The sequence below is a fragment of the Falco cherrug genome, chromosome 2 (genome assembly GCF_023634085.1).
Source record: "Falco cherrug isolate bFalChe1 chromosome 2, bFalChe1.pri, whole genome shotgun sequence".
NCBI lineage: Eukaryota > Metazoa > Chordata > Aves > Falconiformes > Falconidae > Falco > Falco cherrug.
The window spans coordinates 119,836,250-119,849,409 of NC_073698.1; positions in this window are offsets into that span (position 1 = coordinate 119,836,250).

The window sequence follows — 13,160 nt, forward strand, 5'->3', positions numbered from 1 at the left end:
ATTGGGAAAATTATAAATTTAGATTTTAAAACACAGTGTGTTAATTTGGCACCTAAACATTCCATTTGTCCTTGGATTATTTCGAGTCTGGCAGGGAAAATTCTTTCTCAAAATAAATCCTAAAGCCCAAATCTCTTAAATCACATATCTTAAATTTGTGACATGTAATCCCATAACCCTCCTAAACATTGTAAGGAATTTAAAGGCTTCACAAAAATGCGAGCCATGATGAGGTTCTAAATGCGAGCCATGATGAGGTTCTTGCTTCCTAGACCTGCCAGATACAAAAGCACAAGCCCATTGGATACTGGTCTTCGGACTGTGAAGCTGCTTGCACCTGCCTGGATCCATGAAGGATCTGGCCAGTCCAACTGCAATAATACTTCTTTGTATAAAAAAAAAAAAAAAAAACCACCAACAAAAAAACCACAAAAAAGACCCCACCAGCTTTTTTCATTGCAATAACTGCCACGGCAGCCAGCAAGATGGGAGAGCAGCAGCGAACACATGGAAGGTAATTCTGTCCCAACAGCCCAAGCCCCGTTCTGCTGTTGGCATACGGGTTGAGCCGTGCTGAGCTGCCTGGGTGCCCAGTGCCGTTGCAGGAGCGTCTTGTCGAGGTGGCTGCAGTTGTCAGTTCCCACAGCCTTCCCCGAGCAGCCCTGTAGAAGGTTCGGACCGGGCTGCCAGGGTCTCGGCAGCAGGGACAAGTGGGAAGCAGCACTCTGCTCAGGACGATTTTCGATGCTGGCAAAACAACCCAGAGTTTCATAAGGGTTTAAGTGGAAACGCCACTGCTTTAAAGCTCATAGTCTTGGTTGTTGAAGGGTGTGTGTCTGTACACGCATGCGTACGTGCCAGTCCGGGGGAGCACAGAGGAGAGAATATTCCAGCTGATGCCAGCTGGTGGAGTTCAGATCTAGACCGTGGGGCTCACCTCTGCTCAACACCTGCTCCTTTTGGAGAGCTGGACTGAATCTGCAGAATAATCAAGCTACTGCAGTCATCCATGTTTTAAAAGGCAAGTTTTCCTCCCTAGGTAGCTGGCAAGGTGCATATAATTTACTCCAAAATAGATAGTGTGCTTCTGTGTGTCTTTGTAATGATTAGGACACTGAAAGCAATAAATGTTCCCTTGTTTTCACTAGACCGCAATGCAGTTGGTGCCCCGAGGAGAACGTGTCTTTTGTTAACTTGCTAATTGAATATCGCTCGTTTTCAAATTCTGTACAACAGTAACTAGGTCTGCATCGCCAGCCATTCAGAAATACCTCGAGGTAGTGGCTGCCGTGGTTTTCCGAAGGTATTCTCTTGCTTGAACGGGTGACTTCCAGGGGTTTCCTCTTGAAGTTTACATCTTCATTACCAATTCAGTATGGTGCATATAAAATTCTTGGACCATTATTTCAAAATTGTTATTCTCGCTACTTTTCAGGACTAGTACCACCTTCATTATCTAGACTCGTGCTGAAATTCAAATTCACCTGCTCTCCCCCATCACGGCTGGGGCCAGGTTCAGCCCTGCCTTTGTCCCACGATGGAGGCGTTGCTTTGCCTGCATCCTCAGCTGCTCCCTCCAAGATGTTTTTCCTCTCTCCCTCCCACCCGAAATCTCTTCACAGTGGCACCAGCCACCAGCACATCCTTCATCTCAGTAAGGACAGACATCTGACAGTTTCCATCTCAGCTTGTGACCACATCTGTATTTTTTTGTAATCCCTCATAAGCATTCTGCTACTCCGGTCTGTCTCAATCATGCAGATTTTTCTGTGACATACCCGAACGGCCCCTGTGAGCACAGTCATCCAAAATGGATCCAGAATTCTGTGAGAAAGCCTGTTTTCTTTGTTCATAGCACTGGCATTTTTTCCTGCTCTCAGCCTGGAAATATGCTCTTGTGTTTCATGATTTGTATGTCAGGAATGGAGATGCAATCCACTGCTTATTTCAGCAGATCCCTGTTCTGCTTCTGAGATATGGAAAGAAACCAATAAAGCTCCCTTCTGCTAATAACAGTCCTTGTGTTCGAGGTGGCTGACGTCTCAATGCGAGAGCTGAGAAGGCTGTGCCATGAGTGTGGTTTGTAGCTTGGAAAATTGCAATTACATTTGATTACTTCTAGTACTGAGTGAGGGTACAGGTTGAAGGGATAAACGTTGTAAGACGTGTCAGTGAAAGTTGGAAGTCACTTGCAGATAAAGGTCACCAATTACCATGAGCGAGTGGTGCCAAAGAAATAAGTATCGTGTAGCTTGAAAATTCTCGCACAGAAGGGGTAAAAATGAAACACCAGAATGATTCCGCCCCTGAAAGGCCTTTATCCTTCACTCGGGTAACCTTGCTGCAGCTTGGGTGCGATGGTGGTAATTCTGCAGCTTCTTGGGTGAACCGGTATTTGTGAGCATGGCTGTAGGTGGAGGGTTACTGTTCCTGCAGGCTGTGCCTGGCGGATACACGTTGTAGTTTTCCCAAAATCTAACAGAAGCGGATCATTTCTCTTGGCTCTCACGCAGCTGCCGGCGACCCACCCAGCAGGGATCTCCAGGGACGAGGCAGCTGGCTGGGGAGTGAAGGGCTAAGAAGGTGCGAGGTGCCTGAGCAAGGAGGTGGTGCAGGTGGTGTGTTAGCACCATGATTCATCCTGGGGGGAGCAGGGACAGCCGAACGGAGAGGGGGAGTAGGGGTGAAGAAAGGTGAGTGGAGTGAATTGGGTGGTAGAAGTTGGGTGCAAAAAGCAGAAGGGGAAAAAGAGCCTGGTATCTTAGAAAAAAACACTTAAATGTTTCAGAGGGTGGGTGGAGGAAGGAATTTGAGTTGTAGTGTGTAAGGATGCACCAAAGTGGGCAAAATCTTACAGATTTTGGGGCACATGAGTCAAACGAAAAGGGCATTACGTGCCTGCATCCATCATTCCCGGGGGATCTGCACCATAGTTACTGCCCTTATTTTAGTGTTTGCCCGCACACTGCTGCTCTTCACCCCCACCTCGCTGTGGTCTCTGGCGCAGCTCTGAAATTCTGGGAGGCAAACTGCTCCGTTCTCACAGCCATGGGTTGTTGCTGGTGGTTTGACACGTGGTGGTTTCCAGCCCCTTCAAGGCTTTTCTATGTGTTTTGAGGTTTAGTTTTAGCAAGGAGACTATTAGCAATAAACAAAGCTGGTTTGGAGTTAAACAGCCTTGTCTTCAGGCATTGGCATCTTTTCCTTTGATGTGTTGGTGTTGCTGAGTAAATAGTCTGGGGATTATTAGGAGAGGCAGAGCCTTAATTGTGTCTGTGCTTTGGGTTTATGTGTTAGATCCTGGCTGACCAGGGCGCTGCTGCCAGCTGCGAACCTGCCGTCAGGCTGGCTCTTGGTTCCCTCTTCAAACACATCCCATAACAATTCCTAAGGGCCTGAGACCAAAACAAAGTTGTGGCTTCACTGCAAGCTGATATGCTTTTCCCTTTTTGTGGCTGCGTACCTCGCTGTATTCTCGTGCGGTGCCATGAGCAGAATGCTGTAAAATCCAACTTACCCAGGAACCCGCGGCGTTTCCACCCTTGCCTAGTGGTTGGTGTGATTCTCCTTGGGAAGTACACAAGGTTCCCATGCTGGGGTGCCCAGGACAAAGGTTAATTTCTTGCTAGCGGTGAGTACCACGGCGTGGGCTAACAGCTAACGCACAGCAGCTCCTGTTGATGTACAAACTGTCTTAGCGATGTGGATTGATGCTGCTTGGTTGGTTGAGCTGAAATTTATTTTTCAGTGAACTGCCCTTATGGGACCTTGTATTATTTGTACTGTATCATCCTTGTATTTGAGCTCTCTCCATTACAGTAATATCCACACCTCGTGAGGCTGCCTGGTCTTCTCCCTTTCAAAACTGCAGCGAGCCTGTCTAGATAGCTGTGTGAGACGGGGGGTGACGGATGGGGACTGGCTGTTAGTGTTAGTGGCATGTGCTTGTGGATAAAAGGGCTTTGAGGACAAGCATTGATTTATTTTATTTTTTTTTTTTTAGAAAATGTGTTTATGGTAGAAAAAATATTTTCAGGTTTTGGAAGCTATCACACATGCCTTTAAAAAAAGGAAGATGATGCTACTCTTTTCCTTGTTTTTTCAGGGTATATATTGAGCTGTGGCTTTGAGGGAGCCACATATTCTCCACCTGTTTTTCTCTTGTTTCTCCTTGGTTAATTGGCAACCAAGAACACTTCTGCTCCTTATATAGTTTCTGAAGCGATGCCAACCTACTGATACTTGTTCAACAGTTACGCTGTTTGAACAAGACATTGTTCTCTATCTCTTGGTGGGAAGCTGGTGGCAACAGGGTAAAAGGGTTTATCAGGAAACAGGGGAAGGAGAGATGCCACGCGACAGAGGTACCTGCAAAGGGCGAAAATGAAAACAGATGAAGAAAGTACTCTTTAAAAAAGAAGGCAGAAAGAAAGTGGTTGACTTGATGGACTTTCTTTCACCAGAAGTAAACGAGAAATGTAAATAACATTATTACCTAGAACACAAATGGTGATAGAAAATACCACACAATAATTCTATTTAAAGCTGCTTTAAATTAACAGCAAGTTTCAGAAAGAAAGAATGGGCCTGTCATTTGTTCTTCATATTATAACAAAAATATATTTAGTTAACATCTTCTAAGAAGAAAATATTGATAAATTAAGAAGGTTTGAAACTGATAGTGAGAAATTTCACCAAATCTTGCAAATGACTGACTAAGCAAAGAAAATCTCATTTGTCGTTTGGCAGTTTTTGTATCCGGGCCCACCCTGAAGAACCTGTTACGTCTAGAAAATGTTTGACCTTACTACAGCCCAGGACCTCCTCTCAAGCCCTGGGGAGGCTCATAAGATGTGTCAGTAACGGGGGGGGTTTAATTTGGAGCTGGCAGTGGGTCTTCCAGGAACATCGATTCAAGCCTTTCCCAGCCATGTAATTCCCACAGCGTTAAGGGTTTTGTTTTATCCTGCACCAAGTGCCAGCAGCCTGCAGTCCGCTTCCACATCCATTCTTCCTCCACGCAGAACCTGAAACAGGTTATTCTTTAAAATGGAGGGATTGGTTGGTGGTTGTTTTGGGTTGGTTTTTTTTTCTCAGCATTGAAATCTGGGTTTCACTTTTCAATGTAGTGATGGAAATAATTTTCCAACTCCAGAGCAGTCATGCCGTGATTATGCTTTATGCTCATCATTGGCATTAAATCATACAGACATCAGGCAGGATGCAAATTGCTATTGCACAAATGTAATGAAATTATTCGGGGGGCACCTGGGATACCTCGGTCTCAGGCGGCCCAGCTTCAGAAGTGACTGCCCGATCGTCCAGCATATTTTAAGATTTCTCAGTTGGCGCACTTAAAATTATCGGTGTGGCTAAAATCAGTAGCTGCTTTTGGTATCATTATTTAAACCTGTTTACCCAGAGGAACCCTGGTGTGTGCCCCTGGGAGGTGTTCCAGCGTGTAGAAGGGGGGAGAGAGGGGAAAGAGATACCCTTTCTCTAGTTTTATGTCCAATATTTAATCTTTCTAAACTGTAGACATTTTACTTTCTGCGGTAGTAGTAAAGATCATGTGAATTTTCTTGCTCAAGAAATACAGTTTCTGTGCATTTCCCTCAGTCTACATGCAGAAGCGCCTCCCGAGGTGGCAGAAATGTGTGAGCCAGGCTGGTAAGGTGGCTGCTGAAGGCGCAAAGGGGGGGGGGCACTCAACGTCGGGGTGAGACACTTGGGGACACATCAGACCATTCTTCAGCCACGTCCCCTGATGACGTAGAGCGGGGCTGCCATTAAAACTGGCCCGTAACCACCTGAGAAATGCTTACCGGTCTCGGGGCCGCAGGGCAGCTGGTTTGGTGCTGCGACAGCAGTGGGCTCGCTCGGATTCAGGAGTAAGAAAGGGAAGAGCCCCGAGACGTGATCCGCACACCAAGCCCTACCCAAACCAGACTTCAACTATCTGCTGAACATGCCCCTTAGGTATCTGGCTAAGGAGAAGAAAGATGAGCTCTGTAAGCAGAGAGATAACAAAGAACAGGAACTGGAAGAGCTGAAGAGCAAGAATCCCTCTGATCTGTGGAAGGAAGACCTTGCTGCCTTTGTTGAAAAACTTGATGCGGTGGAAGCCAAGCAAACTGAGGATGTGATGGCAGTGCTTACTGGTAAATTTTTAAAGGTGAAACAGCAATGCCATCATCTTGTGGCATAAGGGTTGTTCCCCATAACTGCAGAAGATGAAGGCACAAGCAGAGAAGAAAACTAAAAAGAATAATAAAGAGTGAAAAAACTGAATGTGATTAGAATCAAGAAGAAAACACATCAGGAGACAAAGAGCCTTCAGCCCTTAACAGGGCTCCACTTGGCAAAGCCACGTCCCCACGGGAGGGTGTGGGGCTAGAACCTGCCTTTGCGTTTAGAGAGCAATTAGACTCTGAAACTAAAAATATCAGATAATGACAGGGTGTTTGGCTGTGCAGGTTTGAGATGGGGTGGGGTAGTGTTGTTTTCAATCCTTCACTTTGAAATTCTTCACCTTTAATTTCTTTTGAGTAAAATCCACAGTTTCTGAGGTGTTTCATGGTTCCCTTCCCCACTGGGAAGGGGGGACCTGGTTTCTTTATGAAAGCTCTACCACATTAATTTGGCGGGGGGAGAAGGGGGGGGGGGGGGGGGGGGCTTCACAAGATTTGGTCCATATGGCTTTCCAAATGCTTTGAAAGCTATTTCAGGCATGGTGGTACCAGAACTCCCAGACACACAAGGAGGCATCCTTCGGGTGTAAAGCAGCATCCCTGCGGCAAGCCGTGAAAGGTACATGAAGATGGTTTATGTCTCTAAGAAACCATCTCGGTGATTTTGCTGCACTTCTGTTTGTGCTGTAAGAGCATATTGTTTCTTGAGAAGCATAGTTGTAGCTTAATTGTGTGGTAATTGGAATTTAAAGACACAGCTGAAGTGTAGCTCATTTATTTGCGCTTCTGAAAGGGGAGGCTGGCGTTGCACATGATGCTGCAGAAGGCAAACTGGGAGCTGCAAAGCACCTGTTCCTCCTTCTGTCTAGGGGAGAAGAAGTGTGCCCTCTCCGCCGTTGTGCCATGGTGGGTGGGGGGCAGCCTGGGCTGGGGGACCTGCTCGCTCCCTGCAGCTGCCTGGCAGGAGGTGCCAGCGAGGTGGGGTGGTCTCTCCTACCAAGTAGAGAAGTGAGAGGAACCAGCCTCAAGTGGCACCAGAGGAGGTTTGGATCGGAAATTAGGAAAAACTCTTCCCCAAAAGGGCTGCCAAGCGCTGGCACAGGCTGCGCAGGGCCGCGGCTGTCACCGTCCCTGCAGGTCTCCAGCAGCCGGGCAGCCGTGGCGCGCAGGGGCAGGGCCCAGGGGTGGGCTTGGCACTGCTGGGTTCACGGTGGGACTCGATGACCTTAGGGGTCTTTTCCAGCCTAAATGATTCAGTGATTCTATAAATGATGGAACAAAGTCTTAGGGGGTCTATTTTATTGTTTCTCCAACTACTCTCATTGGTGATTTGGGGTCATTTCACAAAGACAAAGATTAGATTCGTTCAGTTTAAAGGAAGAGTCAAACCATCACGGGTTCAGCAGGAGATGTCATGCAAAGTTCAAAGGGTGGGGTGAAATAATGGCTTTTTCCTCTCTGTGCCGGAAAAACAAAATATGTGTGGGCCAAGGGACAGGGCTTCTCATCACATGGGTGTCTGCAGCTTGTCTCTTTTCCCCTTTAACTATTCTATTTTTCTTTAATGGGCTCTCTTCCTGTTTTCCTGGATTTTCTGTATGAGATGCCAGTAGCAGTGTTGTCTGCATACCCACTGTGCTGGGGTAGAGAGTCTCAGAAACAAAGTTCCTCATGGAGCACTTGCTGTGGTGTGAGGAGAAACGGGAGCTAGAGCTGAGTGGCACAAGGATGCCCTTCTGCATAGGAACGGTGGGGGCAAAAAGGAGAAAGACAAACTGCTTAGGGGGAAAAGAGGTAAAAAAGTTATTGCTTAACAAAGTGTTAAATGGAAGCTGAAAGAAAAGAGAAAAAATGCTCAGTATGTGTCTACTGCAGGAACATGGGTCTGCAGATGTGTCAGAGGCAAGTGTTGCTTCCTAGACACTGCTGGAATAGTGTGTGTTAAAGGGAAAAAACCGTGTTTCAGTACCTGCCCTTCTGGTCAGCTGAACATCTCTGTTGTCCGCACTTGTACCTGCCGATAGGCACTTTTTATTGGAGACCAAAATCAGCTCTTCTCTAACTGTAATATTTATCCCCATAATATGATATGGTGATTAGAATGTTATCACTGTATGGATTGCACAAATGTTATTGTATATACGTGTGTGTATATATATACATATTGGTGCCAGTCTGTTTATCCACTTTCAGATACCAGGATTGTGGGAGTGCACGAAGCCTAAAGGACTTGCAGCCTTGCAAGACTTAAATGGGGATTATGAGAAAGATGGGGACAGACTTTTTAGCAGAGCCTGTTGCAATAGGGCAAGGGGTAATGGTTTTAAACTAGAAAAGAGTAGGTTTAGACTAGATATAAGAAGAACTTTTTTATTATGAGGTTGGCGAGGTACTGGCACAGGCTCCCCAGAGAAGCTGTGGATGCCCCATCCCTGGAAACATTCAGGGTCAGGCTGGACGGGGCTCTGAGCTACTTGCCCTAGTTGAAGGTGTCCCTGCCCATGGCAGGGGGGTTGGACTAGGTGACCTGTAAGGGTCCCTTCCAACCCAAACCATTCTGTGGTTCTATGGTAAAAGCCATATAAAGGAGGAAAGTTTCATGTAAAAGCAGATCCAAACAAGTCTGTGCTATGGTTAAGGGATCTCGGTATTTCTAGACATGCCTTGTTCATGCACTCAGTACTCCAGCTCTTGCTGTTCTATTCCTTAGGTTTCTGTCAAAACAGTGAAGTCAGTGAAGGCTGACTTCTATGTGACTTACTTTTATTGATTTAAAAAGATCAAATAGATAGGAATAAGGTGCATATGCCAAAGACCTCATGTTTTGAAAGAAAAGGCAATTAAAAGCTGATGATCTGGGCTAAAGCCATTAGAAGGGACTAATGTTCTAATTAATCTATGCATCTTGTTTCTATTAAGCTTTTTCCTAATGTAATGGAATAAACTTTTGCTTCTTATTCCACTCTGACCTTTCCTCAACCAAACTTCTACTGCCTCAAAGTTCCGAGTCTGACTGCTGAGGTTGTTTTTCTCCCCACCTCCTCCACCCCCCCCTAGAAGACGTGTTGCTCCATGAGGAAAAAGCTGTCAGGGTGTTGACAACTGCAGTGGGTTTGGCTTGCTTTTTTCCTCCTCTTTGAGAGATTAGAGAAAACACAGGCATGAAAGATATGTTGCTATCATTCTTGCTGTTTATCTGATCCAGAACCAAGAGTCTTGTTACAGTGGTGAAACACGACCTCACTGAACGAGTTGCTGAACAAGTGGAGAATACCGGATAAAAAGCCAGGTCCTCTACTGATAATCTTGTCCCTAATGTAAGGCAGAAACATATATTAATACCCTACTGTGGCATAAAATAGGTATAAGACAAAGGAAAAATTGAGAAAATAGCCATAGGAGAATACAAGCAAATTAATATCTTGATGGGCACCATTTCTTCTGTATCAACAACTGTGCAAGGCAGAACAAGAATTTCAGCCAAGAAAAAATTTGCACGGGTACAGCACTGAGATGCCTTTGCAGATATTTGTGAAATTCAATTAGATTTAATTTGCAGGCACCTGAAATTTGGCAGTGGGGGAACTTTTCATGCCTCTAGAGACTTTTAGGATCTGTCTTAGAAGCTCCCTTCTCCCTTCCATTCTCAGTAAAATGAGGATTCGCGTTTCTGTTTTATACTCTCACAGCTCTCTGCTCACAGTGTTTGGCTAGTTGTCACCCCACACCTTCTCCGGTCTTGTGCTTCTTGGTTCACCTTCTATATTCTTAATGTATTCTCTAAGCTTCCCTCATCCCTTTTTCTTTGCTCATTGTGAAACTATTCCTCTGTTGTCAAGACCTTCCTCAGTAAATTTTGCAGTGGCGTGTTCCCACCCGTGCCAGCTATGGCAGCCTGGGTACCACAGCCGGTGGGAGCTCGTGCCCCTCTTCAGGATCCTGGCGTGTCACGGTGATTTTCCTTCTCCTTTACAATTTTCATTGCCTGGGAGCATTCAGCGACAATAATGCTTTGCTTCTTTCTTGCCCCTTCTGTCTTCCACAGCGAGTAAGTGTCACCTCATCAGAAGCCATTCATTATCAGCAGATAAGCAGCTGTTTGTACCGTTCTGAAGTACCTGGGTTCCTTTAGCTGCCCGGCCAGCTCTCTAAGTGTTGCTTTAAGTGCGCTTGTTTCTTGTCTGGACACTCAAATATCAATGCAATGTTGAGAACCTTATGCTTTTCAATGTGTCGGTGGTTTGTCTTTTTTTTTTTTTTTTTAGTATTTGGCAGTTGGAATCATACTTGTCTGTACATTTCTATAGTGCTATCACTGATTCAGTGTTCTCCATGATGCTGAACGGTAACTCCTAACCTACAGGCAAAATGTGAATGTGTGGGATGTCTCTGAAGTTAAACGGACTCTCGAGGGAGGATGAGGGAGAAGGTGCCCTGTGGCACGTGGTGACGCCAGCAGTGGTATCGCTGCTGGGGCTGTGGGCTGTGCCGCTGCAGCACACCGGCCCCGAGCCTGGGTGAAGGATGCTGCTCAAGGCATCATCAGCCGGAGAGGTCCTCGTCCCCTGTGACCATAAAGTTGAGGGAAGTGCGATTGCTGGCTGGGGAAGAATTCCCATCTTGTTCCCTGCATCAGCCCCTGTGCCTGCCTTACTCTTACTGGTATGAACTGGGACAGTGTGTAGAAGAACGGGTGGAGGGGTGCTGCAGTGTGCCATCTCTGGGAGCAGGTTTAAGCTGGTGATCTTGACTCGTTGTTAAAGGAGAGGGTTTCATTTTTTATTTTTTAATTCTGATATTTATTTTTTTATGAAAATGCAGATATTAGTACGTCCTGTGGGTTGTAGTGAAGTGTGGAAGGCTGCAGTGCTAGCTGTTTTCCTGAGATAAGTCAGAAGATATGAATAATAGCAACTCACCGGCTTGGCTTGGTGATTTTCTCTGCGGTGACTGTTAGTAGCATGTAGTTTCACTGTAAACAGGAGCCCACTGAACTACTCGTATGAAAACCAGCTCGAATGTGTAAGAGCTTGCAGGTTACAATAGTGCAAAGAAACAATGTTAAACAGAAGGGATTCATTTTGTAGACTGGGAAAGCAATGGAGTTTTTCTATAGGGCGGTTTGGGGTTTTTCTATGATTTTTTTTTTTTTTTTTAATCCACCTTTTAACAAATTTTCGGTTTTGTAATGAAATATGGTATGTTTGTATGCTTTGAAATGATCCAGTTTCTAGCTGGTAACATCTTTGTTGTTACTCATCAGGGGAGGATTCTAGCTGCTCACTGCTGTTTGAAAAAGGTTGTTTAATGGTATGGCACCTCTTTCGTGGAATATCTGCACTATTTTAATTTGCTTTTTAAAAATATTCTTGTGCATTGTTTGGCTGCAGGTGGTTTGGTATCCTGACTCTGCCCTGAAAATGAAGAATTTGCTTTAAATGTGCTTTGATGGCCAGGTGGGCTCTGCAGCTGCGGTGGGTTCTGTCTGTGCGCTGCTGTGTGCAGCCTGAGCACTGCTATTCCCGACCACAGCATTCCTGCCGCTGCGCCTCCCTAACTGGGGTCTTTTCCTGGGAGGGTGCGGGTCAGGCAAGGACTTGGATACTTTCTACCTCCTGATGTCTGACTGCCTGTGCCAATCGCGTGCTTAAGGAAGACTGGAAGTCGCGTCACTACCCAAATCTATGGTCATGAGGTCAAAACCAAACGGGAGACAGCGATCAAATACAGCAGAATTGAAGATGGGAAGGAGGTAGAATTGCAGCAGCAGTGGAGATAAAGGATAAAATTATGGCAAATATATAAACCTGGCGGGAGAGATTTATGGCTATTGAGGTGCTTTGAAGGCAATTTAATGACAGGCCAAAAAAGGCTTTTGCTGGAAGACTGATTCTTTTTGCTTCACTTTCTATCAAGAGAAAAACTAGCTGGAGGGAGGCTTTCCAGGATGGAGATCAGACAAAAGATAAACGGGTAGGACGCAGAGGAAGGAGGGAAGTAGAGTCTTCCTGCTTGTGGCTGGTTTTGTTAATAAAAGAAGCAGCAAGCCAAAAAAGAGCCCAGGAGCTGGCTGACGGGTGGATGCACAGCTCTTCTGAAGATGGTTTAGCACCCAAGCATGGACCATCTAGTGTGCGTACCCTTACCCAAAGGCATGCCCTTCCCAAACCTTGCCCGTCTGCCCTAGTTACCAACTCGATACTGACGGGATATCTGTAATGCTCGCCCGCACGCACGTGGACTCAGGCCTCAGCACCGGTTCCGCCCTGTTCTTTCAACTTTCCCTCTGTGAAGACTTTCCCATCAGTGTTGGGAATTAGTTGAATATATGGATGGTGATTTCTCCCCTTGACCTCCAAACCGCTTGACCAAAGTCTTACTAAACCCCTATATATATATGTCCTATAAACCAAGGGGCCTCGTGGTGTCCTCTTGCTCGCTGATAGCTGTGCTGAACACACCTGCACGGGCCAGGCTCTGTGTGCCTACGGCTTTCAGCAAAGCCCCGTCCCCTGCATGTCCACCGTCCCATGTGTGTGGGGGGGAGGGTACAAAGGCACATCCCCTGGAGCACAGAGGCTTTACTGCATGTGTCTGAGCAACCCCGAAATAAACCTCTTCCCGCATACACGCTGGCTCTGCATGCGTTCTGTAAACGCGTGGCAAACACAAGAAGAACGGGCTCTCTGCAGGACTGCCTGCACGCACGAGGTGCCCATGCCATGGCAGGCAGCAGAGGAGAAGCGAGAGGGGCTGCGGGGGTCTCGAGCACAGCTACAGGAGACGAGGCTACCTGGAGCAGGGCTGCGGGGTGAGTAGTAACTGTCCCAGCAATCTGCGGCTCCTACCCGGGTCACCAGTCTTGTAGTGCTGTTCATTAACCTGGGGGCTCTGACCAGGTGGGAAGGAACCTCGGCACGATTTTAACCTGAGACCCTTTGGGCTGGGCTTTCGGAGATGCCCACCACT